The sequence below is a fragment of the Aethalodelphis obliquidens genome, unplaced genomic scaffold (assembly GCF_003676395.1).
Source record: "Aethalodelphis obliquidens isolate GAN/ISIS:26980383/991018 unplaced genomic scaffold, ASM367639v1 scaffold58, whole genome shotgun sequence".
Classification (NCBI taxonomy): Eukaryota; Metazoa; Chordata; class Mammalia; order Artiodactyla; family Delphinidae; genus Aethalodelphis; species Aethalodelphis obliquidens.
The window spans coordinates 9,766,761-9,784,530 of record NW_020838002.1 but is presented as its reverse complement, the minus strand read 5'-3'; the positions used below and the strand labels follow the sequence as shown (position 1 = coordinate 9,784,530).

General features: G+C 36.1%; 1 protein-coding gene across 10 annotated transcripts in view; it reads left to right on the top strand.

Moving 5' to 3' along the window:
- Nucleotides 1–17,770, top strand: part of BCAS3 (BCAS3 microtubule associated cell migration factor) — a 574,202-nt gene that overhangs the window by 218,401 nt on the left and 338,031 nt on the right. The window lies entirely within an intron of this gene.

The following is a 17,770-nucleotide window of genomic DNA, read 5'->3' as shown; positions in this document are numbered from 1 at the left end:
GGGAGGCAGTTGGAGGACCTGGAGTCTGACTTCCTGTGGTAGAACCTCTGTGACTTTCTGGCTCCGTAAATTTAGACAGATTACTTAATCTACCTGTGCCTTAATTTTCTGTCAGTAAAATGGGGATGATAAAATTACCTACCTTAGAGAGTTACTGTGAGGATCAAAGCATTTTGAATAGTGTCTGACACACATGAAATAACTCAGGAAAAGATTAGCTGCTATGATTAATTTCATTATTGATACTGATTATTACTAAGGAGGTATGTAGGACTGATTCATTATTCATATTTTTGTATAGTGGCTCTTATGCAGAAAAGAGAATAAATGAAGAATTCACCAAATAATAAGTGACTGAAATATAATCGTGACCTTATTGTGCATAGGCTTTTGTAGCATTATTAGACTCAGTATTGATGAGTTGACTTCTGACATTGTTTCTGAAATGAAGGTACACCCAACGCAAAATTGAAAGTGAAGGTAGTATTATTTTTTCTTTTTCATCTGTTTTTACTCATTGTAATACCATACATTAGGAAATATAGTTGGATAAATTAATCTACCCATTCTCTAGCCTTTGCATTTCTTTATTTTGCAAATTAGTTTTCCACTTTAGGTTCAAGAATATGACAGTCACTATGTGATAGGGCTTTTAAGGAATTTGTTTTTTTCCTATTTCCATTGCGTTAACAGAGGGATTCTGGATTTACTTCAGCAGTTCTCGGAAGTGTCGCCTTCCCATTAACTCATTGGTCCTGAAGGGAGGAGTCATCATTGAGTCACAGCTTTAGGCATCTGAATTCCAGATTCTACTTCTTCTAAATGGAAGGAATGGATGAGACTCTGGGTCCTGTAGAGGGGGCCTCTGATTTCTTGGGCTTGAAGCCTCACTATTTTAATAAACTGCTTCTAAGTAACTGGTAGCATCACTTTTCTTCCTAGCATCTGTATGAGGCATTCTTTTTTTTTTTTTTTTTTTTTTACCACTCAGAAACTGTGTTTATAGCTTTCATTTGCTGGTTTATTGTAATTACTTTTGTTGATCAGTAGTTTTCTTGATACAGACCATATCACAACTGTAAATACAAAGCAACCGCCCATTTCAGCCTTATATAGTTTCACCTACTTAAGACAATCAATAATAATGTGATGTTTTTTGACTTCTCTTTCCACATCACTGTTTACTTGTGGATTGAAGTTTCCATTTGTATGTTTTAATTTTTGCCAAGAAAAATCAATCATGTGCACTGTAGCTCTGCTTTAAATTTTATGCCTCATATGACACAGCATATATATATATATATATATATACAGTATATACATGTAAATGGATAAAAATCTTCTTTTAGGCTATCTTAGTTTAGTACCTGGGTTTTTTACTGGTTGCATGTACTTTCTTGTAGTTCAGATGAAGTTTTTAATCTATTGTTTTGAAGTCTATTAAAGTTTTCCTAGTGAATTTGTGTCTTTACATCTATACACCAAAATCATGCATATTTAAAATATTTTCATGTCACTTCCTATTGTTTCTCAGAACAGATGAGTTCTTTAGGGAAAGTGGATTGAAAAGAGAAGCCTTATAATTAATACCATCCTGAAAAGTTCTTTTATTTCAGAAGCCCTAATTGGAGAAACCATCTACTAAGTAAAGATAGCATCATTTTTTAATAGACGGTTTTATAGAGCAGTTATAGGTTCACAGCAAAATTGAGAGGAAGTTTCAGATAACATAGTTTTTGAGGAAAATAAAATTACCTGTGGAGTATCTTCTAACACTCTTATATTGTCTCTAAATTATACTTTATGTTAAATTTAATACTATAAAAACTGATTAAAGTCTATTTGAATACTTTATCTCTTGTCTATTATTTGGAATATGCTACACTTTTTTCTCTCGTTTTTATTCCTTAAAATAAATGCTGGCTCAGGTAGTTAGCAGTTGGAGCTAAACTGTCATGTTTTGTTTTCCTCTTTACTGTTCGTGAAATATTTTGTGTTTTCTCTGTATTTTTAACACTGGCACATCATAGACTCCAGGTTTCTTGTTTTGTTTTTAAATGGTTAATGAGACATGCCTCTAGAGGGCGATCTTTTCTAAACTTTCCTGTGATGGCAATCATGGCAACCCTGGCATGAACTTGGTGTACTATGGTTGTTGATGTTGTCTAAGATTTTATAATAACCTAGCTTCCTTTTCATGATGTTTTCTATGATTTATTCCTCAAAGTCTTATTAGAGAATTGGACTTTTGAAATATATTACTATCAATTATTATCTAGTTTTAGTACCCCGTCCAGGTACCTAGCTCCTATGAATGAATGGAGGGAACTCTTTTAGTTAATCATCTGAGTAAGTGGTTTCTGTATGTTCTAAAAGATCCTTTCTTTGTTTCTCTATACATTGCTATTCAAGGACCTATCTCTGTATTTTATGGGACCAGAGTGATTACACTCTACTACTGAGGCATCATTAGGCCTTATACTTAATCTCTGCTTCTCTTTTCTGTTAACATTCATTGTAGTTTTATTGTTTTTGTTTACCTATTCAATATATAATTTTTGTATCAAAGCAATACATACATTTATTATAAAAGTCAAATAATGCCACAATTTTATAAAGAAAAATTGCACTCTCCTGCACCCACTTCTCCCACTCAGAGTCTGCTTCTTTCAGTTCTTCATAATTTATTTCTTGCTGTTTTCTTTTTTTTGCCCCTTTCTGGAAATCATTTTGGTTGGATAATGGATCACCTACACTGAACCCCTAACTTTCTTTTCTATTTCCTGTCTCTTTGTCTTTTTGTTTTACTTTAAGAGAATATCCCCAACTTTATCTCCTAACCTTCTTATTAGATTTTTATTTGTGCAATATGTTTTTAATAACCTTTCCTATGAATGTTTCTCTTATTTTCACATCCTTTTCTTATTTCACAGATGTAAAATTGTTTATCTCTTTAAAAGATAGTTATAATTTTGGATGCACTTATTTGCTTCTGGTAGTATCTCTGTTTCCTCTGAGTTCCTTTTTCAGTTTTTTTTTGTGGTCATCATTATCTTTCATCTTGGACTCTCAACCCTGATTGTACATTATAATTTACCTGGATAGATTAAAAAAGTACTGATGCCTAGGCCCAATCTCAGACTGATTAAACTAAAATACTGGCCGGAATGTGTAGGAATCCTTGGCTGATCATTCTTATTTTTTATTTTATTTAAAAAAAATTATTATTATTTGATTTATTTTGTTATTTCATATTTATTCACCTAATCAACACATCCATACTAAAGAACTGATTGGAAGCTCTTTGAGCACAAGTAGCTCATACCAGTTTATAGGTCCAACTGGTCTATCAGTTTTATTAGGGTACCCCCCAATCAATAGTATTTGTAGATCTTTTCACTTTGACTGGTCAGTTTCCCCACGAAGGAATTCTCTAGAAACATTCTGGCAATAGAATTACAAGTTAATTTTCAGGGAGTTGACCCTTCAGCATTGTTTTAGTCTGGTGATTAGAATAACTAATTACAAGAGGATTTGGCTTACCTATTTGCATGTTAAGTTAGCCTTACTTTTCCAGTGAGGAAGACGATTAAGTAAGAAAATTCTGGTCAGGTTCCATTGAAATATTTTTTCAAAATTTGGTTTTAGAAAAATTGGAGGGGGAGAAGAGAGAAGGAATTGGGCTTCTTAGGATACACAATGACCAGTGTCTTCATGAGTGACCCAAATAAACAGATTTAGAAATTATGAGACTTGGGAGTAGCAGCCATGAGCAGTCTTGAACTTAAAAATCTGAGCAGGAAGTAAAAATATGACTGCTGGCTTATAGTTTGTAAACTACAAAAGGGTACGGAGAGTGAAGTCGCTGCTGTGCCAGCATTACACATACTGAGAAATAGAAACCGTTATGGTTCTTAGCATAATAGGTTCTTAGCATAAAATGACATTTAGAATTTGAAAGAGGATGAGAAAAGGAAAGGGATTTAAGGTTCATTGAAAGAGGTATTAACATTGGATGATGTGTTTTTGCAGGTGAGAATATTGAAGCTAGAATGAGGCACAAGAGTGAAACTATTTCAAAATGGATAGAGTGGATTTAGTGTGGGCATTGTTGTTGTTGGCAGCTTCAGAAGAGACAGGCCATTCCCTTTTCAGTGTTGAGAAGCATCATGAGTAGGGAATTCTTAACAAATGTTCAATAATATTTCACTCCTGTCCAATTTGGAATGGATTGAAATGTGTACGCTTTTGAAAAAATCATGGATGAAAGAAAATATAAAACAACAGTACTGATAAATGATTATGGTTTTCTGGCAATAACCCAGCTGATTAAGAATAAGTGTTTCTGCTAAGGCAGAAGAATTACAGGGAAAGAAGTAGAGTCGTCATTCTCAGGTGCCCAGATATGGTCATGGTATCACTCCTCTTTGTGATTTTCATTCTCAAGGACTTTCTGTCAAAGGAGTTTTTATGCATACAGGTAAATTCATGGTTTTGCCTTTGGAAAAATAAGTTTGGAAGACAAGGACTCGAACTATTTATTAATGTTCATATGTGTACTTTGATTTCTTTCTTTTTCTTTTTTTGTCGGTGAACAATACTCTCACAAATTGTTGATAATTTAGGCAGCTATATTGAGAATGGGTTTCCTATTTTCTTCTTGAGCAGAACATGTGAGCATATTTTGATAGAATGATATTTAAATGTTTTTAAGCTGGAAATAAAATATATGTGAGTATAAAAGGTTTTATCTTCCCTGCTGTCAAAAATGCTGATTTGGCTCTTTTGCACAGTACTCCCATCTTTGTATGGTTGTTAAAATCTGTTGCTCTTTCCCATCTGAAGGAAATGCATCTTTGACACTTCTCATGACCTGAGTCATGATGCTGAAATAGAGCCAGAAAATATCCTTAACAGTCATAAGTAAAAAGAAGGAAGGCTTCTGTGGAGTGGGGGTAAGGGAGCGGGAAGGAGGTTGTGGGGAGCATCTTTGCTATTTTGAATTATATCTTTTTGATTATTATGAAAGTTGCTTACATTTTACTACGATCGTTGTTATTCAGCAGAAAATACTTTGATTTTAATATTTAATTTTTCCTTAGTATACAGTGTTTAATGTACTGGAAAAAGACCAGTTCTGCAAATGTTAAATTATTTTGAGTCCTCCAAGTCTAAAAACATTACACCTTAAATCTTGCAACTTATTCAGTATTTTATCTTGTTACAGTGTTTCTTTTTATTTCAGTACCAGCTCCCATTTTTCCATATCTTATAGGTTCAACAGTTTAAGTAATAGCATTATGTTTATTGAATGATGCAGATAAGTTTCCTTTTTTTTTCCTTGAACAGTGAAGTGCTTCTGTTTGATCTGTTGACATGATACAGAATTCATTGCGAGATAAGCATGGGAGATATGGGTGTGGAATATTTTCAAAAAAGAATTTTAATGAGGATTTATTTATACTTTGGGGAACTCATTTAATCACAGATTTGGTCTAAGTGCTGCTAGATTATGGGATTTTTAATTCTGGGGATTTTGCACTAGGGTTATTAAATGTCTTCACTTCTGAGCACTTAGTCCCAAAACTCTACTCTTCGATTCAGAAGAGTGGGGAATTTTGAGGTTGCTTACGTCTTTAGGAATAACTTGATTCTTTTTTTTTTTTTAATAACTTGATTCTTAAAGTAAAATCCCAAGATCTTTTTCATTTATTCTCCTTCTTTATACAAACAGTTTGCATTGTTCCCTCTACTGTTAAATATAGTCCATTGACTGTCTTCCTTGATTTTTCATTGTGGAAAGAGTGGTAAACTACAATCCTAATGTTTAAAATGAATTAAAAATTGCTGAAACTTCTTAAATATTAAGAGCACCAGCTCTTACAAATTGTCTTCATCCCAAATCTTGGACTGCTGCAAGAATAATAAACTAAGGTAATGAACTTCCCACTTATGGGAGGAGATTTTAAAAATTCATCTTGTAAATTTGGGTTGGTTGTGTGAACAAATTGTGCCAAAAGTATAGTGGAGAGGAGATGCAGACAGAAGATTTTCATGCAGTTTATTTCAGTGCTTGTCCCCATACACTTTTTATCTCTGAAACTTTTTGGAAATATTTCCTATTTCCTCTTATTTGTATTTTTTTGAATGTTGTTTCTGACTTATCTCCCCTTCTAGGCTTATTTTTGCAGTCCAAGGATCCTTGTTCTCAGACAGCTTTAGTATCTTTTTGGAGTAGTGTAGACTAATCTTGTTCTACATATAGTTTTAGCAACAGTTAGTTAGTTCCTTTTGACTTTTAATTTTTATGTGTAAATTTTCTAAATTTATTTAGTTTTGGATTAAGGAAAGAAAAACACGTTTACATGTAACAGTCGTGAACACATTAAGATAATAAACTGGTAAAAAAGTATTCAGACTAGAAAAGGAAACTACCTAGCACATTGTGTATTTGAATATTTATAAATTTATATATATACTTTTAATTAATTAATTAATTAATGGCTGCATTGGGTCTTCGTTGCTGCGCACGGGCTTTCTCTAGTTGCAGCGAGCGGGGGCTACTCTTTGTTGCGGTTCGCGGGCTTCTTATTGCTATGGCTTCTCTTGTTGCAGAACATGGGCTCTAGGCACGCGGGCTTCAGTAGTTGTGGCACACAGGCTCAGTAGTTGTGGCTTGTGGGCTCTAGAGTGCAGGCTCAGTAGTTGTGGCGCACGGGCTTAGTTGCTCTGTGGCATGTGGGATCTTCCCGGACCAGGGCTCGAACCCGTGTCCCCTGCATTGGCAGGCGGATTCTTAACCACTGTGCCACCAGGGAGCCCCTATAAATTTATATATTGATTAATATCTGAAAAATAGTACAGTTTCAAGTCTCCAGAATGTGAAGTTTTAATTCTACTGACATTTAGTTAGTACTAGTGCAAAGTTCCGTGCAGCTACTTTGTATGTAGTGGGAAGAGTAATGACAGTATCATTAAAAACCTCAACCCCATCTTGCAAAGAAAAAAAAAAATTGGGTTCTTGTTTTCAAGTTAATTTTGTGGGGAATATTTCTTATCTTTCTACCTTCGCATCCCTCCCCCAAAGTACCTGTCTGTTGTGTTGTGAACTGTTTACTTGAAAAAGCAACAAGTGTTTCACTTGAAATGCATATATGTTTTTGCAGTATCTTTGCTTCACCACCTATTACTCTCCAAAAATTTTACAGGGAGAAACAAGTCAGTGCCTAGTCAGAATTGTCCTTGAACGCTTCCTATCTTGTACTTTGTCACCAAAACTGTTTGGTTGTTCTGTTAACAGTCTTTAAAAAAATAGGGATGTATTATTCATTTTCTTTTAATTGTGTGTGTTCTGCTCTCCTTGGCTTCTGTGAACAAGCATTGCTTCCGCCCAGTTTGGTATGTGGGTCAGAAGGCACTGTTTCTCACCAGGGCGCTGCTGTTTCCTCTTCCTACTTGAGTAGATTACAGATTATACTGGAATACGCCTGAGAAAAGGTCAAAAAGGAGGGTGAAAGTCCTGGAACTGCAGCTGGGAAGCTTGTCATTCTCATCTAGGAAAGGGGAAAAAAAGAGAGAAAGAAAGGAAAAGAGAAACAGAGACTCCAATGTCAACCCCAAACAACCCACATTCAAGAAATTCCTGTTTGCACAGGATACTTTTTATATATTCCAAAAGGACTCTATTTGGTTTTGATTAAATAATTATCGAGTGTTTGGCTGAGAAAGCTTTAATGTTAAATTAGATGGCAAGCAAGTGCTAAGCAGTGTTTTTAGGTTTTCAGAGCCTACATTTCTAGGGATTGTTACAAAACAAGCTACCATTGTACGCTTTTTGACAGAGTCAAGAAGTCGGGAGCTGTTCAACTACAGAGTTAACTTAGTTAAACTCATCGGTATATTTTGGATTTTTATCCCTGTCAATTCCACAGCAGGATACTAAAAGCAGACCGAACGTTTTGGCCTTCTGTGGAAAGCAAAAAGCACCAAAAAAGCCCCATATGAACTTGTTACCCGATTTTTATTTTGGAAAGACATGATGTTGGAAGTAGACCATCTACATGAGGTCTTAGAGTAAAGAAGTTGGTTGAAGTAGGATAATAATGGGATATTTGGGAATAGGGTTCTTCCTATATATTTATCTTCTCAGGGGTGCCAGGTTGTCACATCCACATTGCCTCTTAGTGTGCCTCGTTACTCCAATTTCAAAATGTAAGGGTTCAAAATATTAGCGGACCAAGGACACTGACTGAGAGGTTTATATCCTAGAACAAGAGTGGATCTTGTGGACAGGTGTGTGGAAGGGTGATGAGAATAGAATTTGAAACTATTGTAGGAGTCTCGTTTCTATATGTTTCTTTAGTAAACCTTCAGAAAAAATGGAGTGCCTAAAGGAATGAAGTCTGTGTCCATGTTAAGGGTCAAAAAGTGAGAAGATGGGCTTCCCTGGTGGTGCAGTGGCTGAGAGTCCGCCTGCCGATGCAGGGGACACGGGTTCATGCCCCGGTCCGGGGGATCCCACATGCCGCGGAGCGGCTGGGCCCATGAGCCATGGCCACTGGGCCTGCGCGTCCGGAGCCTGTGCTCCGCGGTGGGAGAGGCCACAGCAGTGAGAGGCCCGCGTACCACAAAAAAAAAAAAAAAAAGTGAGAAGATAATGCAGACCTCCTAAAAGCTGTGCTCTCCCTTAGGACACCATCAACACTGCCTAGTGTCATTTTGCTTTTTTCCACATGAACCTTTGCCATTTTTATGTTTATCCCTGCATCCCTAATGACAACAAAAGACAATGCTTCTTTATCCTCCACACTCTCCATTTGGTCCCCTTGATTCCATTGTAGTTCTTATTTTCTTACACCTCTGTTCGTAGAATCTTCCTCAGACCCTCATTAGCAGTAATTTGTAGATTGTTCCTCTAGAATCCTATAACAAAAAGTTTTCTCTTTTTCACTGAAGTGATACCGTTTTAAGGTACTTTCTCCCCTACAACTCTGATCCCTTGATTGCTTAATGTTATTTTAACTGATCTCACTCATCTTACTTCGCTGTATGGTAAGATAGGGAAATTTTTTAAAGGGGAGGGAGGAGGCCTATAATTGCATTTACGTCTTATTTTTCCTCTTCTGGTTTGCATTTAAGAAGAAATGAAGGTGTACACACAGATACACTGGTATTAACTTTAATATTTAGCATAATCTGAAATGGGCAGTAATCTCAGGACCTTGCTGGCTTTTAGAGATTTCTTGTGGCTGGCACTTTGCCGCATTCACATGTTCTCACATCATGCATTCAGAAGCTAAGAATACCAACCTGGCAGCTTCTGCAGGGAGGGTAAAGATAAAACAGAAAGGAGTCTAGCTTTGCAGCCACATTACCTGGGAGTTGTTGCTGATGTCTTTTCCACAAATGTTCAAGTTTGTCAAAGCCCAGTAAATCTTGGAAAGTTTATTTTCCTTGTAGCATCTGTGTTTTATAATGGGTCTTTTAATTTGTTTTTACTTTGTCTGCAGGGATTTCTTTTGTCCGGAGTTTTCAGACTCTGTCTTTTTTTTTTTTTTTCCTGTGGAAGTGAGTCCGTTAATGATGACTGGTTTGGGAATATGCCTCTGCAAAGCTGACCTGACAGGCTGTTCCTCCAGCACAGCAACAAAGCCCATTGTTATTTTCTCTCTTTTATCCTCAACTTCATCCATTTTCCCCCTGTGTGTTTATAGTATAGAAAGTCTGGGAAAACATACTTTGGGACAGTGCATACATGATAAGGTGGCATTTTGAAGTTAGAAACATTTTTAGTAAGCAGAGATTACACCACATCAGCCTCACACACAGACAGAGGTGCTGTGTGTTAATGTGGAGATTGAAAGTTTGTTTCCCCAACGTACCTGCAGGTATTCTTCATCCAAAAGGCAGAACGGGGGAGAAAAAAGGAGCACATGAGGTTGTTTTCATAATTCCTTTTTAAAAAATGCAAACTTGTACAAGTAAATACAAAAAGTCAGTGGTTAAACCCCAATGTGAACTGTTCTGGCTTCGGGCTTTGTATTGTGACATTAAAAACAATAATAACCGTAAACAAATAAACAACTGAAAACAAAATATCGCTTTAAACATCAAAGGATGTTTTGAAAATTCTGATTTTTAAATGATTTTCTGTTCTCAAATAGAATTCCTGCTTTAATTTATTGAGAAAGCATTTTATTGGAACTTGGGATTTTTCCCCCACCCCAAGAGAGCTCTGTCTGTCTTGGGGACTGGTAAACCTCTAAAGGATCAAAGCTCTGGTGGATTTGGTTAAAGACCCAAAAGCCTGAAGGCTTATGGAAGTTTATCTATATAGAGTAAGTCCAAAAAACTGGGATGAGAGTTTTAGAAGAGCTTATTTTCTCATGAGATTTTTGAGACTTCCTCTGTTTGGATGTGCCAGAAATACTGTGAGAATATCCATTCTCATGGCATTTGTCACTTACAGGTCTTTTCCCAGCTGGAATTTGTAAGTATAATGCTGTGTGAAATATTATATGTATTTTAAGGTTTTATGAAGCCCACTACTAAAACTGCAATTAAACAGCCTCCACGGTTTTCACTGTACTCATACAATAAAGAGAAAAGCATAGTAAAGAATGGTTGCTGAAGATGACATTTAGAATTGATGTAGTGACTCTTCACTGATCTCAGAAATTTTTAATTTTACTGTTACAATCATATATATGCCTAGAAGGTGGAGCAAAGAAAGTGCTGCTCTCCCTGTCTGTCCAAAGGGAAATTGAAGTGTAAAATGGAGGAACAGGCTTAATCCACGTCCAAGACTTAGGATACTACGAGTTTCTTCTGCTGAGCCTCATTGTATTAAGAAGCTTCAGGCTTCAAAAATAATCCTGGCCCAGAAATTTAGGTTTGATATATCCATAAGGAAGTGTCTGAAGATCTATTCTTTTTTTTTTTTTTTTTTTTGCGGTACGCGGGCTTCCCACCGCTGTGGCCTCTCCCGTTGCGGAGCGCAGGCTCAGCGGCCATGGCTCACGGGCCCAGCCACCCCACGGCATGTGGGATCTTCCCGGACCAGGGCACGAACCTGTGTCCCCTGCATCGGCAGGCAGACTCCCAACCACTGTGCCACCAGGGAAGCCCTGAAGATCTATTCTTAAAGTTACCAAGTCTAGGCTCCTGGCCGAGTCAACCTAAGACTAAGGAGACTAGTGAAAGCCATGGGTTCCAGCACCTGGCTATCTTCTGAAGGACTTTGGGTGTCCCCTCCAAAATTAATTTTTTTTTCTATAGATCATAGGGCTGTATTTTCCTATACTTCCTGGATATGAGAAAAAATATATTTCCTCCCTTCATTCAGCATTTACTGAGCCGTCAACAACTAGTAAGATACTGCTCCTACTCTGGAGGAGTCTTAACAGTTTTTGTGGAGGGTAAATCTGGGGGTTTGTTAGATTCTAGCTTCATTTTCAAAGAAAATCCATGACACAAGAAAGAGATAGTGAAAATTGTCTTTAAACAAAGACTTTGAACAATTGAAAAGGGAAGAAAGGATCATTATACTATTTTTGTGTATTTGATTCAGTATGAACTTTCATTTTTAAATTTTGTGCTTTTAACATATATTTTTATACGTAGATCATTACGTGTGAGTTAATGAGATGTCTTGTCTAAGCTAGTTCCCTCATTTTACTAATTCCTGAATTAATTGTTCACACAGCTCTCATCCTTTATTTTCTACTAGAAAAGTGAAGATGAGAAGATCCAAGTTCCTTCCTCTATACTCAAAATTTGCATATCGTCCCTTTAAAACAACAATGAAAAACATCTCCTTCCTTTTTGTTCCTGAGACATTTTGCAGATATCTTTATTAGCACTTTTTCTCCCATTAAATTCTTTAAAGACCTGTAATATTTCTGTCTCATTATGTTATGACCTCTTTAGGAGTCTGTTGGACTTATTTATCCAGGACTAGAACAGGGCCTCATACCAATAAGGCTCAAAAAGTGTGAGCTGAAAGAATGAATGTTGAATGAAACCTTTGCCTGGTACAGTATCTCATCTTGTTAACGGCTTCTTTTCAGCTCCAAAGTCCTTAAATTTGTGTTCTGTATCCAATACCGGAATCATTTCCTATCAACGCTCCCTTTACTTATCCCTTTCCATATGATTTGTCACCTGTTTAGTGAAGCTACCCTATTGAAGATTACCAGAGTTACTAGTTTTCTCTCTATGTTTGCCTTTCTGAACCTTGTCATTGTTGACCATTTTATTTATTCTTTAATTAAAGCTATTTTTATAAATTGCTTACCACATAGTAAAATATGTCAGACACTTATGAATTCTTATGAAATATACCCAACTTATTTTACTCTTTCAGATGCACTGGGTTTCACAGGCTACATCATGAACACAGACACCAAGAATAAAAGCTCATAAATACTTGAGTGTTGCTTGACAATAAGATAGAAGGCTGCGAGGGATAGATGTGATGTACCTTGTATGCTCCCTTTAGATGGTTTTATCTTGGTGAGCCAGCGAAGGGTTTTAAGTTATGGCTAACTAAACCACAAGATTTGGAGCTTCTCAGTGAAATCACTTCCTTTTTCTAGACTACGCATCCTATCTGTAAAGTTCAGTGATCTCAAAATCTGTTCTGTTCCCTTGCTGAATAATTTAGGTACCTAAGTTCCTACTCCTCTGCCTCAATTGAAATATTCTTCTAAAACTGAAATATATTATCTTCCCATTGCTTTCCATTATAATTCTCTCCATTTCCATTATATTGGAAATATATATATATATTTCCATTATAATAATAGTTAGAGATTTCTTACTATTGCTCACATCTGTGGCATCACTTTACATGCTCTCCTGTTCATGTTATCCTTATCCTCAGAATATTTCTACTCTTCTGCTCTTATCCATATTATACCCATCTTTCAAAGCCTAGGTTATATCTCATCTGCTCTATGATCTCTTCTCCAAATAATTGATCCCGTGTGTACTTATCTTTAGTGCTAGGCAATTAGCACTTAATTATTCCTGTTTCATGCATATTAGACTGTAAGCTTTGTGACAGCGAAGAATGCAGTCCTCACAGTGTGTGATCTTAGGCTAAGGCACTCAACAAATATTTGACTGCTCATTGTGAAATGTGTGTGTTAAACATAGTCCTTGAATTTCATTAGCTTGTGACATATTTCGTGTTGCGGTCTGATTTCAGATCCAAATTAGATTCAGATCCAAACAATATTCAGAGAAATTAAAGGATACCTACATAAGTGGAAAGACATCCCATGTTCTTGGCTTGGTTGTGGTCTGATTTCAGATCCAAATTAGATTCAGATCCAAACAGTATTCAATGAAATTAAAGGATACCTACATAAGTGGAAAGACATCCAATGTTCTTGGCTTGGAAGAATTAATATTCTTAAGATGTCAGTGCTCCCTATACTGATCAACAGATTCAGTGCAATCCCTGTCAAAATCCCAGCTGGCATTTTTGCAGATAATGGCAAAATATAGGTGGAAGCAGCAAGTTTTGTTGGATATAATGATCCATCAAAGAAGCATAACAGACCACTGACTGTCTTAGAAAGAAAAGGAATTCAGCATGATTTTTCTGTTTTTTTTCTATCTTAAGTTCCTCTGAAAAACCGTTATTTGCAGTGACAGAGATGCTTCACAGTCCTTATTCTTCCTGGAAAAAAGTGAATAAGTGTTATAGGAGTTTTGAAAGTATTGTCTTCAGTGAGTTCTGTATGTGTGTATTTGGGTAAGGGTTTATGTAATGGCTATTTTAGAAGTCATCCCGATATGGCAGAATTTCAAAACAATTTGGAAATGAAAAACAACAAACACACTGATCTAAATTTTCTAATTCCATGTGGCTTGTATCTGAAGAGGACATTGATAATGTAATCACAACTTCTGTCTTTATATTTCATAACCTTCTCTCTGGGAGATGTGTAACTTATTTGAATTTTGTAGTGGTAGGCTTACAAGCTGGTGACATCAAATAATACAGAAATAGTAAATGTCCAAATGGGCGCTTCTGCTCTACAGTATAGTATGTTCCCTTCTGCTATTCTCCTTTCTTTCTTTTCAGTGACTATATGTGTTTTCTATTTATTTTCAGATAGCAGTACAAATTGACATAACATGTCTGCTTAACAAAATTTAGCTTTAAGTTTGTCATTAGGCCAGGATATCATTAAATGGAAAAAGCAAAAGAGATCATGGATCCTGACTTGCCTCAGATTTCAAGTGTCAGAGTATTGAAGTAATAGACATTATAGGTACTATTTTGAGGACACTGGTTAAAAAACAAAAAAATTCGAAATGCGTATTTGTAAGGTTGTGGTAAATAAGTGTAAAATATAAAAGTTAAAAAGTTTTTAAGTTAAATTTATTTATTTATTTATTTATTTATTTATTTATGGCTGTGTTGGGTCTTCGTTTCTGTGTGAGGGCTTTCTCCAGTTGCAGCAAGCGGGGGCCACTCTTTATTGCAGTGTGTGGGCCTTTCACTATCGTGGCCTCTCTTGTTGTGGGCCATAGGCTCCAGACGCGCAGGCTCAGTAGTTGTGGCTCACGGGCCCAGTTGCTCCGCAGCATGTGGGATCTTCCCAGACCAGGGCTCGAACCCGTGTCCCCTGCATTGGCAGGCAGATTCCCAACCGCTGCGCCACCAGGGAAGCCCCTAGATTGAATTTTTGAAGCAAAAAATGTACAAAAGAAACAAATTCATAAAGTGGAATTTATGAAAAAATATTTTGCTTGTTAAAAGATCTGTAAGAGAAGAAAGAGACAAGTCGCAGCAGGGTAGAAAATATTTAAGAATCATGTATCTTATAAAAGGTTTATATCCAGAATATATAAAGAACTTTTGAAATATGGGAGTAAGATCCATAAATGATTTCTTACATTTATAGTTGTTTGATTTTCAGCAAGGGTACCAGGCCAGTCCATTGGTGTGGGAAAGAATATCTTTTCAACAAATGATGCTGGAACAAGTGGATATTCAACATTCAAAAGAATGAAGTTGAACCCCTACCTCACACCATTTATAAAAATTAATTCAAAATTGGTCAGAGAGGGCTTCCCTGGTGACGCAGTGGTTGAGAGTCCACCTGCCGATGCAGGGGACGCGTGTTTGTGCCCCGGTCCGGGAGGATCTCACATGCCACGGAGCGGCTGGGCCCGTGAGCTGTGGCCGCTGGGCCTGCGTGTCTGGAGCCTGTGCTCCACAATGGGAGAGGCCACAACAGTGAGAGGCCCACGTACCGCAAAAAAAAAAAAAAAAAAAAAAAAAAAAATTGGTCAGAGACCTAAATGTTAGAGCTAAAAATATATAAAACTCTTAGAAGAAAACATAGCTCTAAATCTTTGTGTCCTTGGACTGGGCAGTGGTTTCTTAGATATGACAACAAAAGAATAAGCAACTAAAGAAAATATAAAGAGTTCATCAAAATTAAAAACTTTTATGTTTCAAAGCATACCATGAAGAAAGTGAAAGATGACACATGGAATGGGAGAAAATATTTATAAATCATGTATTTGATAAGGGACTTATGTTCTGAGAATATAATTAGCTGTTACAACTGAACAATAAAAAGATAACTCAATTTTGGGTAAACATTTTGGATAGACAGTTCTCCAAAGAAGGTATACAAATTACCAAAATGCACTTGAAAAAGATGTTTAACATCATTAGTCATTAGTAAAATGCAAATCAAAAATACAGTGAGATACCACTTCACACCCACTAGGATAGATAAAATAAAAAAGATAGACCATAACAAATATTGTTGAGGATGTGGAGAATTTGGAGCGTTCATACACTGGTGCAGCCACAGTTTAGCAGTTCCTCAAAAGGTTAAATATAGACCCAACAGTTCCACTCCTAGGTGTATATACCCAAGAAAATTGAAAGCACAAGTCCACATAAAAACCTGTGCACTAATGTTCATAGAATCATTATTCATAGTAGCCTGTTAAAACAACCCAAATATTCATCAACTGGTATAAATGTGGTATATCCATACATTGGAATATTATTCAACCAGTTAAAGGACTGAACTATTGATACTTGGTAACATGGATGAACCTTGAAAACATAATAAGTGAAAGAAACACTCACAAAAGGCTACACTGTATGATTTCATTTATATGTAATATCCAGAATAGGCAAATCTACAGAAACAGAAAAGATTCCTGTATCAAAAGCCGATGGGTGGGGCAAAGGAAGAGTGACTACTAATGGGTATGGGCTTTCTTTTTGGGTGATGAAAATGTTCTGAAATTAGATAGTGATCATAGTATATGATTCTACTCTGTAGAATATACTAAACACCATGGAATTGTACATTTTAAAAGGGTGAATTTTATGGTATATGAATTATATCTCAGCAAAAATATTAACCCAGTTTTTAAAATTGGCAAAAGCTTTACATAGGTACTTTACCAAAGACAATATATGGATGACAAATAAGTACATGAACAATAACAACAACAAGCTAAACATTTTTGACCATTAGAGAAATCCAAATAAAAGCCAGAATAGCTAAAATCAAAAAGAGTAACAATACCAAATTCTGGTGTGGATGCAGAAGAACTGGAACTGCCATACTTTGCTGGTGGGAGTATGAAATCAGCTACTTTGTCAAACTGTTTGGCATTTTCTCATAACCTTAAACATACAATTATTATGTCTATGCAAACATTCATTTACTATGATCAGCAACTCCATTCCTAGATTGTTTATATGTTTTTTAAAAACTTACATTCATACAAAAACCTGTTCAAAAATGTTTATAGCAGCTTTATTTGTAATAACCAAAAGTTGGAAACAAGTCAAATGTCCTTTCTCCAATGACTGGGTAAACAAACTGAAGTACTTCCATACAATGTGATCATACTCAGGAATAAAAAGGAAAGAATTGATACATGTAGGAAAATGTAGAGTGGATGAATCTCAGATGCTTATTGGCAAGTGAAAGAAGCAAGACAATACTGTACATACTTTGTGATTTCATTTATAGGATGTTCCGGAAAATGCAAAGCCATGGAGAGGGAGAAAAGATAAGTGCATGAGAGGAATTTGGCTTATTGGTGAGAGCAGAGTAATTACTCTCACTGCAGATCGGATTTTATTTCACAGAGCTTGTTTTTCCTGGTTGTTAATGAGCCATAATGCCTATTCTTTTTTTTTTTTTGGTATTAATACCATCATAAAATAAAGCGTTGATTTATGTTTTTTAATTTTATGGTGGGGAGTGGTACATTTTGGGAGTAAGGCAATGTTTTTGCCTATTGACTTTTGTCAGTCTCACCCTATGTCTACTGTGGTGCATTCTATGGATACACATCCTTATGACTCATGTTTCTTCTGCTCTCTGAGCCTTTGCAGGTTGCCATGGCTGGAATATTCTCCCCACTTACTCTCAAGCTTGTTTAGGGAAATGTTCCATGCTTCCTCTAGACTAATTTAGATCTTGCCATTTTATTTTCTTTTACTATCCTATATTTCTTTATAGCACCATAAAATTATAATTAAGTTTTATACCAATTATTTGTATAACCATGTAACATCTATCCAATCCTGTATCCTCCAACCCTCCATCCTCAAACACTACAGTCTCTGTTTATAATCAATGCACATTTGGTATTACCAGAGTCCTTTGTTTTTCTTCCATCCATATAGCCATGATTCTTTTAGAATCCCTTCTGCCTTTAATAACTTTCTTAAAAGATTAGTGGAGTCAGTGCAAATCCTATCAGA